General features: G+C 39.8%; 1 protein-coding gene and 1 long non-coding RNA gene across 16 annotated transcripts in view; one reads left to right on the forward strand and one right to left on the reverse strand.

The window, feature by feature from the left end:
* LOC110261733 (uncharacterized) overlaps nucleotides 1–15,165 on the forward strand; it is a 1,083,992-nt gene that overhangs the window by 839,038 nt on the left and 229,789 nt on the right. For 2 of the 9 annotated variants that reach the window (XR_014809657.1, XM_084967484.1), the window contains one exon: nucleotides 13,659–13,918. The exons of the other annotated variants lie outside the window; for them this stretch is intronic. The gene's annotated coding sequence lies outside the window, so the exon portion shown is untranslated. The remainder of the gene's footprint in view (nucleotides 1–13,658; nucleotides 13,919–15,165) is intronic. 9 annotated transcript variants of the gene reach the window in all.
* The window catches only part of LOC146401208 (uncharacterized), a 268,508-nt gene that overhangs the window by 76,129 nt on the left and 177,214 nt on the right, over nucleotides 1–15,165 (reverse strand). Inside the window, exons 4-5 of one of the 7 annotated variants that reach the window (XR_014809675.1) lie at nucleotides 9,398–9,534; nucleotides 4,704–9,171 (exon numbers count right to left, since the gene is read on the reverse strand). The exons of 5 other annotated variants lie outside the window; for them this stretch is intronic. This is a non-coding gene — a long non-coding RNA (uncharacterized LOC146401208). Of the gene's footprint in view, nucleotides 1–4,703; nucleotides 9,172–9,397; nucleotides 9,535–15,165 lie in introns of those variants that run through there. One more of the 7 variants, XR_014809674.1, reaches the window with a different exon arrangement.

The raw sequence follows: 15,165 nt of genomic DNA on the forward strand, positions 1-15,165 counted from the left end.
GGGCTTTTTTTGTCAGCTCAACAACTTCCAGGAACTAATGAAGACATTTTAAAAATCAAAGTGATATCATCATGTAAGGGGGGCCTTATAAAAATTGATAATGGCACAGCATACCAGCTCCAAAGTATGACAACAGTTACCACATCAGGAGAAAGTAATGAATTGTAATAAGTCTGGAAACAAGCAAAGAAGTAATTAATATCTCTGAATCTGTTTTGTGAAGCTATTATCTTAATTCTGTGATATTTTGAATAGAATAAAAAATATTTAGTAACAAGAGCAAGACATTAACTAAAGGATGGTGATTTCTGAGACTTGTTGATACACTTACTATGTTTTTCCTTTTCATTGATGACTAACGTGTTACATTTCATCTTTGGAGAAAGTCATCATCCATGTAAGGAAAGTCAAGTTTTAGAGCAAGTTAGAAGACAAATAGAACCTGAAGGACAAATACCAGATCTCCTCAAAATGTGTGCCTGCAGACAACACCCCTAGGAACTATCAAGTATTGTAACATTTGTATTTCACACTGATAGTCCTGCCATTCATTAGGAGAACCACAAGCTGCAGAGAAGGAAGGAACTGTAACTCAACTAGGATATTGTACATGTGTGCCTTGTACAGGAACAAGTAGGAGGTTTGTAATTCTAGGACAGCTTCTGGCCAAAGAAGGTCTTAAAGTTTGGTGCACACTCATCTTCCATTTCCCTTCCAGTGGCCACCTTTTTCTCCAATCTAAGCATCTCTGCTGTTTCCCTCTTATGAGAAGATGTGTGCCTCTTCTTCACAATATTTGTGCAGTTTATGAAAGGGTGCAAGTTATATATTTCATGAATGAGGGATTTGTTTGTATTAGTGGGGTAGTCTTACACTCATAATCTTTCTGAAATTGGGATGTGTTTTACTGTCAAAGTAAATTCATAATTTAAAATGGTAATGTTTCTTTTTATCTTAGTACAGAAAGTAATGGTATATTTTAGAATCTTGGGTGTTAGAAAATACATGAAATATAGGGAGTTCCCATCATGGCTCAGTGGTTGATGAATCAAACTAGGAGCCATGCGGTTGCGGGTTTGATCCCTGGCCTTGCTCAGTGGGTTAGGGATCCAGCGTTGCCGTGAGCTGTGGTGTAGGTTGCAGACGTGGCTCGGATCCCCATTGCAGTGGCTGTGGCATAGGCCAGCGGCTACAGCTCCAATTCGACCCCTGGCCTGGGAACCTCCATATGCTGTGGGTGTGGCCCTAGAAAAGACAAAAAAAAAAAAAAAAAGAAAGAAAGAAAGAAAGAAAGAAAATATATAAAATATAGACCTTAGTAAATATATAATACTGGGTGAGTTTCAGACTCATCTTCTATAAAATGTGGAGGCCACCACTTAACGAAAATGATTTCTTAATCTTTCTTCCACATTTAAAAGCTATTACACCATAGACTGGATTCTCAGCAAGGGTGTTCTGGCAAAGGAAATAAGTTGTTATTGACGAATGATCTTGCAGCAAACTAAGCTGCTGCTCAGAGTTAATTGGTAGGGAGCAGTTTAACTGAGGACAAGACCAGCACACCCCCTCCCCCACCCCCACAAAAGATCAAGAAGCGCAAAAAGCCCAGAATAGAGCTACATATACAACATTTAATGTTTTCATATTCCTTAAACACTACCTCGCCTGCTCTGCTAGAGCACAGAGTAGCAAACACAACCCCCTCCATATCTAATATTTTAAAGGCTTGGAAGTTGTATTCACAATTTAGAAGTCAGAAAATTTCTGACAGGAAGAAAACAGAATAAATTATTCTACATGGGGAAAAAAAAAGGCTGACAGTTTCTAATATGCAAGAGGCCCCAGAGAAAGCTACTAAGCCACTTATCTGTGGAAGGTATAATTATTTTTGATTCTATAAACTGTATGGAAATGCGAATGTATTATGGATTGTGATAAAATGCCCCATCCCCTTAGCCTTTTGAAGGTGAGTGCACTCCGAGGGCCCGCTAGATGCATTAAGGGACATATCAGGCGTCCTGTGAGCAGAGAATGTTCTACTTTGATCTCCCAGCAAGCGGATTGTGACACGGTGTCCCCACAGAGCGGAAGGCACAGCTCAGGAGGGTCTTTTAACTAACGTGCACAGAAGGAAAAATTTATGAGGATCTTAGGAAGTGGTGTGTTTTAGCTCTGAATAGAGGAAAAGAGGGAGAGAGAAATAGGGGGCAGAGTTTGGCAACACAAAGATCCAGGTGGGCCTGGTGTGATTTTTATCATCTTAAAACACATTTGAGAAGACTAACCTCAAAGCATAAGACTGTTCTCAATACAGCACATAAGACATGGAATACAGAAAATAGCTGGTCTGTAAACAAGCCACAAAGCAAATTGCCAGTTGATATTTCCTGAACTAAAATTCTCTGGGTTACAATGGGAACCACTTCTCAGTATATAGAGTATAAGTCCTCTCTCTTTGGTTCCAACGGGGCTTTGCCATGACTTGTAATAAGCCGAACATTGTAATGCATGTTCTAAAAAAAAAAAAAAATTGAGTATTACTGTGTGTGCAAAAAATACAATGCACATGCACCAGGACCTTAACAAAACAGCACCTGCACAAACTAAGATTGCAACTCTATTCTCAGCTTATCTTTGCTTTTCACTCACTGGGATCATTTCTGTTTCAATGGGAAATGAAAGCCGCACATGCAAGCATAATTCATACGTTCAACTGGAGCGACCACTTTTGTGTGAATCAGCGCTCTGTAAACAAAACAAAAATCTGAAAAATTTTTAAACCCAAATATTCTCTGTCAGATAAATATAACAAGCTTCCATGGCAACAGTGGTAATCACGGTAGCCTTACAGGTAACATGGGCTTTTAAATTTGGGACTGGAATTTAGGGGAGGTGCAAATTATGGGCTACTTAAAGAATTTTAAATTAACTATACTCTTAAAAAAGGGAGTCACTAAAACTTTATGTAAATCTGCTTGTTAAAATAACTTGATTAATAGAATTATAGAATTAAGCTACAGATAAATAATAATAATGATTTTGTTTATTCATCCTTCTAAAAATGCCAAGAATTGGAGTTCCCATCATGGCTCAGCAGGTTAAGAACCCAACTAGTATCCATGAGGATGCGGATTCAATCCCTAGCCTCACTCAGTGAGTTAAAGATCCAGCATTGCCATGAGCTGTGGTGTAGGTCCCAGAGGTGACTCAGATCTGACATTGCTGTGGCTGGTGTAGGCCAGCAGCTACGATTTCACCCATAGCCTGGGAATTTCCATATGCTGCAGGTGCAGCCTTAAAAAAAAAAAAAAAAGCCAAGAATTAGCAAAGCTCTTGAAATCAACTCCATCATCTATCTGTGGCAGACAAGTGACAGATTTGCTTACTAATTGAAAACAGACAACCTGACCTGTTAAACTGTGTCACCATGCTGTACAGTATATATATAAAAAAATGTATTGGGAAATAACAATTAAATACAATTTAAAAAAAGAAAGAAAAAAAGTTATTTTCTCATTTAGTCCTTTCAATGGCCCTATTAGGTAGGTACTCATACTTTGAATTTGGCAGGTGAGTAGCCTGAAGTTCTAGATTCATGAACCTTGCTCGTGTCAAAGTGTCAGCCAGTGCAAAGCTGGACAGTGCACCTCAGCATGTCAGCCTCTGAACCTCTCTGCCTCCCGCAGGTCTAGTCATCACAGATCCCTCAGTTACTATTGCTGGAAAAGGAAAAGGTCAAAACAACATTTAGATTGCTGTGACCAGGGCAAATGCATGTTTTAAAATTGTGGAAGTAAGAGGGCTGACTACAAGAAGAAATGCTAAAAGTCATTAGTGGGATTCCATAATCTGGATCATTACAACGTTACAAAATCAAGACTAAAGACAACCATGGCACCTTAAATTGGGGAGCGATTTTAGCAAGTCTTATATTTCATCCAATACAGGGATTCTATGCAGTGCATTCTTGGCAGATGACCACCTAGTCTCCGCTTGAACACTACCAGTGATGGGGTGCTCACCACCTAAAGGGCAGTCCATTCTGATTCCGAATGACTTGATTTTTTAAAAAAGGTCATTCTATGGAGCCAAAAATCAGAGGTCCTGGCTATTCAAGGAATTACTTTCACAAGTCATACTAAATGCTGTATCACCAGGTCATTAAAAGGGATGCTATTTCACTATTAAAAAAAAAATGGCAGGTAAAGTATAATTCAGAGGGCAGCTTAATTTGTTTCATGGAGTATGTTAAGGCTTGAATTCTTTTCAATCAATTGTGTCAAGGCCAATATAAAACCCAATGGCAAGCCTGGATTATAGTGCATAAACCTAAATAGAATTTATCCATAAGCCAAGAGCATTACTTGGGACAAAACCATTGCACTTTGTTGTGCCAGCTTATACCAGGATTGTGTTGGTAAAGATATCTGGTTGAACCAAGATTCAGGTCTGGCAAGTCAGCAGGGCCAATATGCAGTAGGTCTTTGAATAGGTAATCCCCACCAAAACCCTCTGATCTGGGATTGCAGGAGGACCTGAGGGTTCATTCTCATGTAGGGCACAATGGAGGGCACAAGACAGGCTCAGGGGTAGCCTTGGCCTTCCATAACGTGAGGCTGCTGTAGAGGGTGGGACTTCTGATGGACAGAAACAGATGCCAGCCTCACATACCCACCCTGCACATCCAGCCAAACAGACTCAAGTTCAGAGAAAATATTTATTCTCCAAGCAAACAGAAGAGAAATACACTTTAATCTGTTCTTTAGGTACACAGCACCTCCCCTTAGCCAAATGCCTCACTCACCTCACTCTGTAAACCAAACATCAGACAAGACAGGAGAATGTAACTCCTCCATCTCTAGAGGAAGCATAAGATTCCTTATCACCTATTATTTTATATCCATTTTTGTCTAAAATGAAAACTTAGCAGCAGCCAAGCCTCAACTATACTCTAAATAGATGCTACAGCAGGAGAATTGAAGAGTTTGGCCCACTAGGCATGTTCCAGTGGCCAGGCACTGCTGTTTTTCCTGCCCTTGTCACCACAAAGAGCTCCAAATGACCTCGATCCAGAAAGAGCCAAGTTCTGTGGTCTTACTCTGAACTGAGAAACGTGTTGTTCGTTGTATAGACTGCCCAGTTATGCAATCTCTGTGTGAACTCATTTTTAGGAGCCACTGTATTCATTTTTTAACTCAAAAGTTGTGGTCGGTATGTTGAAATTACATGTTTATTTCTTTTTAAATTGTAATCCATTTTTTAAAAAAACTGGTGACACTCCCTGAATTTCAGAATAAACCACCACCTCTCACTGGGTATTCCAGAAGTCTCGGTGCAGTTTCAAGGCTTATCAACTTCAGAAAAAGAAGTGCTGCCAACTTAAAGAACATTTCTAATGTTGCTGGTTATCTTTCTTTTATGCTTACACGGTTTTGTAAATTTTTACAATTTTTTTCAGTTTGGATTTTTTCTAGTTCCTCTTACTGAAGATGGTACAAACCAATTAAAAAATATCATGAAAAGATTCACAAAATTGTATACATATAAAGGAACATAAGTAATTAATATTTCAAAAGACTATTATAAGGTAGTACATTTATATTTCTGAAGTAATTAAAATTATGAGTAAACAGATTTTTGAGTCACCCTGTAGGATGGCTACGAGTTATGCTAAATCTTATGGCAATATAGCAACTAAAATGCCATCTTTGTATATATACTTCTTTACTCACTGCCTGACAAGGAGCAGGTATAATACAGAAAGAGGATTCTTACCTATAGATGTCATTTTCACTTAGTAAATGTATACATTCCTACCTCAGAGATATTGTAATTTTTTAGTGTCCAGGCGCATATAAAAGTTATTATACTAAGTGAAGTTAGTCAGACAGTGAAAGACATATGATATCATTTACAAGTGGAATCTAAAAGATAATACAAATAAACTTATTTGCAGAACAGAAACAGAATCGCAGATTTTGAAAAACATATGCTAACCAAAGGGGATAGGGAGGAGGGGAGAGATGGACCAGGGCTTTGGGACTGGCATAAGCAAACTAAAATATATGGAATGATTGGCTAACGGGGACCTGCTGTATAGCACAGAGAACTCTACCCAATATTCTGTAATAATCTATGTGGGTAAAGAATCCACAAGAGAATGGATACGTGTACATGTACAACTGAATCACTTTGTTGTACAGCAGAAATTATCATAACCTTGTAATGAAATATACTTCCAAAAATTCTAAAAAAGAAAAAAGTTATATTTACACAATACTAAAAAAGCATTATATTTTTAAAAATGTACATACTTTAATTTTAAAAAAGACTTCATTGCTAAAGAATTCTATCATCTGAGTCTTCAGTGAGTAGTAATTTTTTGCTGATGGAGGGTTTAAAATATTGCAAGAATTACCAAAATGGGACACAAAGACACAAAGTGAGCAAACACTTTGGAGAAAATGGCACCTACAGACTTGCTTAGCGCAAGCTTCATTTTGTAAAAACGCAATATCTGTGTGTAGCACCATAAAGCAAAGTACAATAAAACGAGGTGTGCCTACAAATGAGTGGTGGTGGAGTTTAGAGAAGAGCATCTCCTCTGAGGATGAATCCTGGCCTCTGTCCCATGACCCAGGACTGAAATTTGGAGAACAATATTTCACTCATCATAGAGCTATAGAATAAAATCAAAGGGAAGATGAGGAGGTTAAGAAGAGATTTCCTTGATTGAACTTTCAAAATTGAAGCTGGCAACAAGCCTGCTTTGAGAAATTGTGCATGTGTGCAGACTTAATGCATTCTTTCCACTCTCTAGACTAGAAAAATACAGAGAAGTTAAGTCTTGTACTCCAATTTTGATTCCTGTTCTTTAGATCATTCCACCTCCCCCTCCCCTTCTCCATTTCCCTAAGGGACACTGAATGTCACCATTACAAAAAAATGAAACTAGACTATGAGGAGACCAAAATAAGGCTTTATCACTCAACCAATATGGGATAGCTGAGCAGAAATCACCATCTAGCCTAATCACATCGATTTATTTTGTGAACAAGGAAAACAGAGAGAAGAGGGTTTTATGATGCTGTGTTTTATCGATCTTGGATAAAACTCTTCCAAGTAGATTTTGCTGCTTAGATAGGATATGTTTAATTTCATTTTTCTCCCTTAGACTGAAAACTCATTGAAGGTAGAGACTCTATCTATTCACTATTCCGTCTACAGTGCAGAACTAGCACGTAATCAACAGACGCTTAACTAAATGAAACTATGGAGATAGTGCAAATTCTTACACAAAAGCAAGACATGAAAGCATGCTCATCTTTGACTTCCTGTCCATACTGGATTGGATAAGTAAACAAGGATTCTTTTATAATAAAAGGATGATACCCTGTTCTAATGCTCGATAGGAAGGACAAAGTTTAGGAAAGGAATGAAATCACCCTGGTTTGCATTTTTAAAGGGAAAGAAGGCAGGCAAAAGACAAAGTGTGTTGAAAGAAGAAGGAAGTATAGAAAATAGTCCAGAACAATGTGTGACTTGTAAGAGAACATGAGGAGATTTCACTGGAGCTGGAACTTGGAACCACTTCTTGTAAATGTTGCCTTCAGTGTATTAATTTTTTAGGTGATCCGAACAGATTTTATTTAATACTTCATGAAGCAGACAGCCTTCTTTTGGAAAACTGCAAGATGAGGCAGAAAGGGACTCTCCTCAACAGTCTGTGATAACATGTGTGACAAAAGAATCTGAAAAAGCATGGATATACTTACAGGTATAACTGAATATTATATTAATTGTGCAAATGGCATATGAGACCCTCTTCCACCCTCTCCATGAGAGATTGCAGTGTCAGACAAGGCCGCCCCATGTAGATTTTGTTTCCAAGTCAGCTTTCTCACAAATGTCAATTTCCTGACAAATGAAGGTGAACGTAACTCGTTCAATTGAAGGAGGAGGGTCTATGGTCTCTATCTGCCTTTGGCTTGTTTGCTTTCTTGAGGGCTTCAAGAAAGAGCAACATTTGGGCAGGAGAGAAAGGACTTGGGGGTTCTCAAAAAAAAGCTTCAAACTGTGTTCTGATTAGTGTGTAAGTGCTGCAGAAGAAAGTGGTTAGAAATAAGACATACATTTTTAATAAATAGAGACCTAAAAAGTTATTTTTATTTGATCTGAGCCTGACATCGTTCTGTGCCTCTAAATTCCTTTGGAAACACTAAAATTTTCCATTCCCATGTTGCCTTCAAAGTGCTCTGAGGAATGTGAACATCTTTTGAAAGAATCAAAGGTAAAGGTTATTTTTTTAAAGGATAACCCTCACTCAATCTTAAATACACAATAAATGCCTCATTTGTCACTTCTTTAACACACTGAAACACCACCAAGAATGTTCTGGGCCTCTTGCAGGGATTCTCTGCCCCTCATACTGTATTCAGAAGTTTCCTAAGTGTTCCTGTACATGAAGTTTAGATCTCTTTGAGTTAACCAGGTAAAGTGGAGACTTCTTTCTTTGCAATTCTCTCTCAATATTCTGGCTGTGAATCATGGAATGAATGTACTTAGGGACCGCCATCATTTTATTTATGATGATGCTGAGATGCAGAATGCCTGATATTTATCTAAGACCATCCAGCTGGTTCTGAGGACCCCAAACACTGATTCCTCAGACCATCCACTCTTCCTTCTGGGCATTAATTAAACAGAACCATCAAAAGGGCCACTGTTTTGGAGGTTCTTTGTTGGATGTCTTAGATGTATTACATTCATTTTCCTCATAGGAAAATAATCCTCCCAGAGCATATGATGAGAAAGTGGGACCCAAAAAAGTTGCATAACTCAGCCAATGTTAAAAAGCTGGCAAAACCTGGCCAAGAACGCAGCTCACACTGACCCCAAAGCCATTCAGGCTATGCTAAGAGATCCTGAAACTTCAAAGTCAAGTGAAAATGTGAATGTGGAAATGGACATGGAGGAAGAGGTTTCCCTGAGGACTGTAACAAGAAAAAATTGTGAAAATCAGGCTGTTTCTTGATTTAAAGGGCAGAAATCTAACCCAGCCCTGCTCCATGAGTTGCTTAGGGAACAGTGGCCAAACCCAGCCTCCTGAGCCTGGACATCCTGGTCACTGAGGCCAGGACTAAGGTCCACTCCACCTCCTTCGTGGGGCTGCTAAGAGACCAAATGAGAAGACTAAGTCAGAAAACAGTTTTAAATATTTATCAAAGCATTATCATCTTAAATTCTAAGCCCTGTGGAGTTTCCAATTGCTGTATTCATCTTTATTAAGTGGAAAAACAAATAGGTAGACAGACTTTGAATCAACACAAAAAATTTTAAATGACCACTTCTCCATCACATTGCTCACGGCGGAAATCATTCAAAAGATACGTACCTGCCATTCAAGAATCTCCAGCTTTGACAAGTTCCTGTTGTGGCTCAGTGGGTTAAGAACCCAACATAGTGTCCATGTTCAATGCAGGTTTGATCCGTAGCCTCACTCAGTAGTTAAAGATCTGGCATTGCCACAAGCTGCAACATAGGTTGAAGATATAGCTCAGATCCCATGTTGCTGTGGTTTGGCTGTAGCATAGCGTTGGCAGCTGCAGCTTTTTTTTTTTTTCTTTTTTCTTTTTTCTTTATTTTTAGGGCCGCACCCATGCATATGAAAGTTCCCAGACTAGGGATCAAATCAGAGCTACAGCTGCTGGCCTACACCACAGCCACAGCAAGTAGGGATCTGTCTGTGACCTACACTACAGCTCAGGGCAACACTGGATGCCCAACCCACTGGTGAGGCCAGAGATTGAACCCAAATCCTCATGGATACTAGTCAGATTTGTTTCTGCTGTGCCATAATGGGAACTCCTGCAGCTCTAATTTGACCCCTAGCCTGGGAACTTCCACATGCCTCTGGTGCAGCTGTAAAAATAATAATAAAATAAAATAAAATAAAATAAAATAAAATAAGATAAAATAAGATAAAATAAAATAAAATAAGATAAAATAAAATAAAAGATAAAATAAAATAAACAAGAATCTCCAGCTCTTTACATCATTCTAAGAAGCACTGCTAGTGAGTATAGTGGGTTGAATGGTACCCCACCCCCACCCCCAGCTGATCTTGTCCGCTCAGAACCTCAGAATGTGTCCTGACTTGGATTTAAGACCTTCACAGATGTAAATAGTTACAGCTCTTGAGATGAAATCATTGTGGATTTCAGATGAGCCCTATGACTGGCATCCTTATAAGAGGAGAGGACACAGGGACAGGCAAGGAAGAAGATTATGTGACATCAAAGACAGAGTGATGCTGCTACAAGCCAGGAAGGCAGGAAGCCACCAGAAGCTGGCAGAGGCTTGGAGAGATTCATCCTGGAGGTTTCAGAGGAGCGTGGCCCTCTTGACACTTTGATTTGGGGCTTTTAACCTCCAGAACTATGAGAGAATACATTTCTGTTGTTTTAAGGCACTAGTTTGTGGTTATTTGTCATGTCCTGAGGAAGCTAACACAGAGGCCAATGTGTCATCATCAATTATGCGCTTATGTCGCCAGCAGGACCACCTTTCCTCCACCCTCACCGCCAGATGCTCCCCTTCCTGGGTGAGTTTCAGCAGGTGGCCCTGTTGTTCGTAGCCAGTCTCTACCCCCATCGATCAGTGCTCAACCGCTAGATAGAATACATAGCTTTCATTCTATCCATGCTCACGGGGATTATGGAGCTGCAATATTCAGTTGCAAATACATGATTCGGTCTAGCTTCTTATCTATTATTATGTCTGATATAATTTTGTGTTTAGACTCTTTGTGAATAGACTAATATATGGAACCTGTATCCCATCTGGGTTTGAGAATACAAAAATGCTAGTGATAAAAATTACACATTAAAGATTTGGGTATAGCTTATGGTCTCAGGAGAAAAGGTCCCTGGTGGATGATAATTACTTTTACTTTTCACCTTTGCTACATAAAGAATGTAAAAGCCAGGAAATAGGAAAGAGCTGTTTTGCTTTATAAAAGGAGAGAGGCTGTGGGGTTTTTTTAATTCTGTTTACATATAAAAGGGATTGAGATCAGGGCCATGGTTCAAAGAGTCTGCAGAGGATTCTAGGCATGGGAGGCCCTCAATTAATATGTGATGGAAGAACAATAACAAAATTTTTATATACCTCATATCTTATTAAAATTATTATGTTATACTAGAGTGGGTGGTAAGTTATAAAACATTTGTTGGTATATAGGGGAGTTGGAGGTGGAAATTTCTTAGACAGGGTCAGTTCCGGGAAACTTCTGCCCTTTTCTTCCTCATTTCTCCCATGTCACCAGTATTGACAGCATCTAACCAGAAATATAGAAAGGCTAAAGAACCATGAGGGGCTGTTAAGAAGAACAATAAAGCTTAGCTGTAATAAAATCCTAATGTTTAACACTCTTCACCTCGCTGATCTTGCAAGTATAACCTAAGGCCCCATCCCCCATATATTATAGCCAGCAATCACGCAGGCAGAAGAAATGGAAACAGGTGTTCCCATGAAGACCTGAACCCTCAGGCACCACCTGTGTTCACATGCATCCCAAATAAATGGTATCTAGCTAAGATGTCAGCAAGGCTATAGGATTTATCACATTCCCCTGAGAAGCAGGAGGACAGGACAGGTCTTCTGAGCCTTGCAGGAATCAAAGACACACTGCCAAACCCAGAGAAGGGGACAAAATCCCTTCCCTCCTGACACCCTTCAGGAAAGAAGTGGGAGGGACTCTTGGCCAACACAGACCGAAACCTTGGAAGGTTCACTGAAAATATCAAATGGTTCTCAGAGTTCAAGTGACTCCACCTCACCACTTGGCTTTATTCTCAAAAAGATGCCAAATAATACCCACCAAGAACGGAGGACACTCCCAGCTAGCTCCCAATTGGGCATAGCAAGTGGCTGATTAGATGTCTTAAATTCCACAGGACCCTTTGATCTTCCTCTTCTTTTCTGATCTTAACCTGTAGCCTGAAGCAGTCAGGGACCCAAATAACTAAGAGGAGGTGGGCACACTTAGGGAACAGCTGCTAATGGAGCCACAGGGTGAAGTGTGTCTGATGTGTTCCAATAACCTTCTCCACACCAACTGGAACCATTTCCTCTCCCAAAGCAGACACAAACAATTAAAATGCAATGTTCCTCACAGCATTCTGGAAAACCACATTATATGCCCAAATTCCTTAGCAATTTTGCCTTCATTGGGTGAAAGTGAGACCTATGGTATCCCAGGCTGCCTGCTGAGTGGTTGCTTGGGTGCTGTAAATCTGAGAGCCTAGAAGAGGAATCATTACTTTCACACACAGAGAGTGCATGGCAAATCTAGACATGCCGAAAGGGCATTTAGGAATGTCCCACACAGAACCGGAGCCTCAATCCCGGCATTGCTGGCTTCTGGCCACTGCAGGTTACAATGAACATTTCACAGGGACGATGTCTTTTATGAAATCTGTTAGTTCCCTGAGATTTCTGCATGATAGATTTTATTGACATAATGATAAACCCAACACTTGGGCCTCATCAACCCCATTGCTAGTGATGCTCATGATAAAATGTGAATGCTTTCCCTGTACCATATCCTCAGTACAAGATGATCAATATTTGGAAAATTCCTGAGGCTCCTCCTCCAAGTGCTGTGTGATTTAATAAGATCTGATGTTGTAAAATAAGAAAAGAAATGTCCAAACTGGAGATGCCTCTGGCATAACAAGGTTCCTCCCAGGCCAGGGATCAAATCCAAGCTGCAGCTATAACCTACGCCACAGCTGCAGCCAACCCTGAATCCTTAACCTGCTGCTGCCACAGCAGGAACTCCTGGAGATAGATGCCTTTAAAAACTTTATTAATTGCTCAATTCTATTTGTATTTAAAATATTTCATGCACTTTGTTTATTCAATTTGTTTAACTCAGGAATACATCATTCATCTAGATACAGGCAAAGATCAAATTTTTTTTTTTTTGGTGTACAAAAATCCCCTTAAAATATGAAGAGTCACAGTTTGATCCCTACAGAATTAACAGTTAAAATATCCACTGCTGTTTTCCCTGTATTTTCAGGCATTTCTTTCCCATAACCATGATGTCATCACACAAAACAAGTAGGTCAATGGTTTTTCAAAGATTTGGTCTTTGAGACTATAAATGGTTTCCAGCAGCACTTTCAAAGCAAAAAGGACATGTGGGTGATGATTTCCACGGCACATAAAATTTGCTCTGTAAAATGTGTGCAGATTCAAAAACTAAAAGGAAAACGTTCTGGCCAAAACATCACTGAATCTTGCAGAAATTAAACGTGCAAAAAATTCAAGGCACTTAATATAATCAAGTGGCAGTGTGGTTTGTCTAGACCACTCCCACAGACTAAATGGCTAAAGTTCCTGTTTTGCAAATCTGATTTCTTGCCCAAAATTCTGCTAATAATTGGTTCCTGGACTGGCATGCCCACTGAGATGTGTGAAATGGCTGTCGTTGATATTTTGATGTCAAAAAGGGTCTGTCAGATTTTTCCTTCCTATAACCACTCACTTTCTTTGGGCCTCTTGTCACTTGTCCCCTGCCCCCCCTGCTCATTGTACCCACATTAAAGCTCTAAGTAAATAAATAACAGGCTGTGGCCTATCATCAGGTGACAGATCATCCTGCACTGGCTCTGAAGAATGGAGACGTTGTCATCTGTCTGGTCCCCCTCACATTCCCTGTCAGCCTTGCCGCATCCGGGTGGCATGTCACAGTCATCGGAGCAAGATGAATACAGCAGTGTAAACATCAGCCTGAGAACAGAGTCAATCAAACACGTGACTCTGCACTGAAGCCCTTCTGCTGCCGGAAAAGAAAAGCTCTCAGAGAGAAAGAAAAGTCTTTTAGGGGCCTGCTTCTGCTCTTCTGGTAGTTATTATTTAATTGAATTTAACAGAGTTTGGTTTTTTTTTTTTTTTTTTTCAAATTGAGGGAGGAAAGTCACATTTTCCCCCCAATGAGAGTAGGAGGCACAATAGAAAATCTCTCTAGAGCCAATCAATAGTTATAGGATTTACCTACTCTTCCCACAAAGAGGCACATCGTCGTGGTCCTGTGAGGTCTCCCAAACCTTCACGCCCTTCCCCGTGATAAAAGTTTAGCCACATTGCAAGAAGTGACCACAGAGGAGATGATGAAACATCTCATTGGCTAAGCTGAAGTGGCATTGGCAAGTAGTTTTTTTGAGGGCTGTTCCAAAACAAATAATGAACCGTGTATTAAAATAAACAAAGTCATAAAAATGTCAGGAGGTATGCCAGAATAATAATGACTTCCCAGTGTGAGAGGAAATTCAAAGAAGGATAATGAAACTCCTTCCCAAATGAAAGCAGCTGGCTCTGACCGTCCTCATGGATTTTCCATTTCCCTCCTGCTTAAGCAGCTTTTTTGGTGCTGGCACTTTAGAAGACCTCATTGATGGCACATGAGGGGAAAGAAATTAATGTTTTAAAAAAAATGTTTAAAAATTTAAAAAAAAATCACTGTCAGCTACCGTTTGGCTCTCTTATAGTAGTTGGTGTGGGTATGGAATGATTAATATGACAGCCACCTTCTGCTATGATTTCTTGGACCTAGAACACCCTGACCCACCCATTGAGAGAAGCCACTGACAGGACTTCCACCATTTGAGACCATTTAGTCAAGCACTGATGATTTCTGAAAACTAGGTAGCTTTGTTGCTTATCAAAAGCACTTATGGACCTATTCAGCAATATAAAGCACTGAAGCAGTAGTGCCAACGATTCTGGAATTTTCCCAAACCCTCGGTGATTCTAAAGAAAGGAAACTTGTAGATTCTATCCATAACATCAAATTAAAAGCCACTGAATACCATGGCTCTCTCTACGTTATTTGATCTACCAGCAAAGGCTCTGCAAATTCTGGCTCTACCCTAACTTTTTGGCCATATTTCTTTAGCTTTTATTATTTTCCTGCCATGGTCTGAATGTGTGTGTTCCCTAAAAATTCATATGCCAAAATCCTAACCCCCAATGTGATGGTATTTGGAGATGGGCCCTTTAGAGGTGATTAAGTCATGAAGGTGGGGTGCTCTTAAGTAGGATTAGTGCCCTCTTTAAAGTCATCCCACAGGACTCCCTAGCTCCTTCTAGATG

Source organism: Sus scrofa, chromosome 7 (assembly GCF_054392235.1).
Source record: "Sus scrofa isolate SSC_HxYL_T2T_F1_AM1 chromosome 7, Sscrofa_HxYL_maternal_Yorkshire_Landrace_v2.0, whole genome shotgun sequence".
NCBI classification, from domain to species: Eukaryota; Metazoa; Chordata; class Mammalia; order Artiodactyla; family Suidae; genus Sus; species Sus scrofa.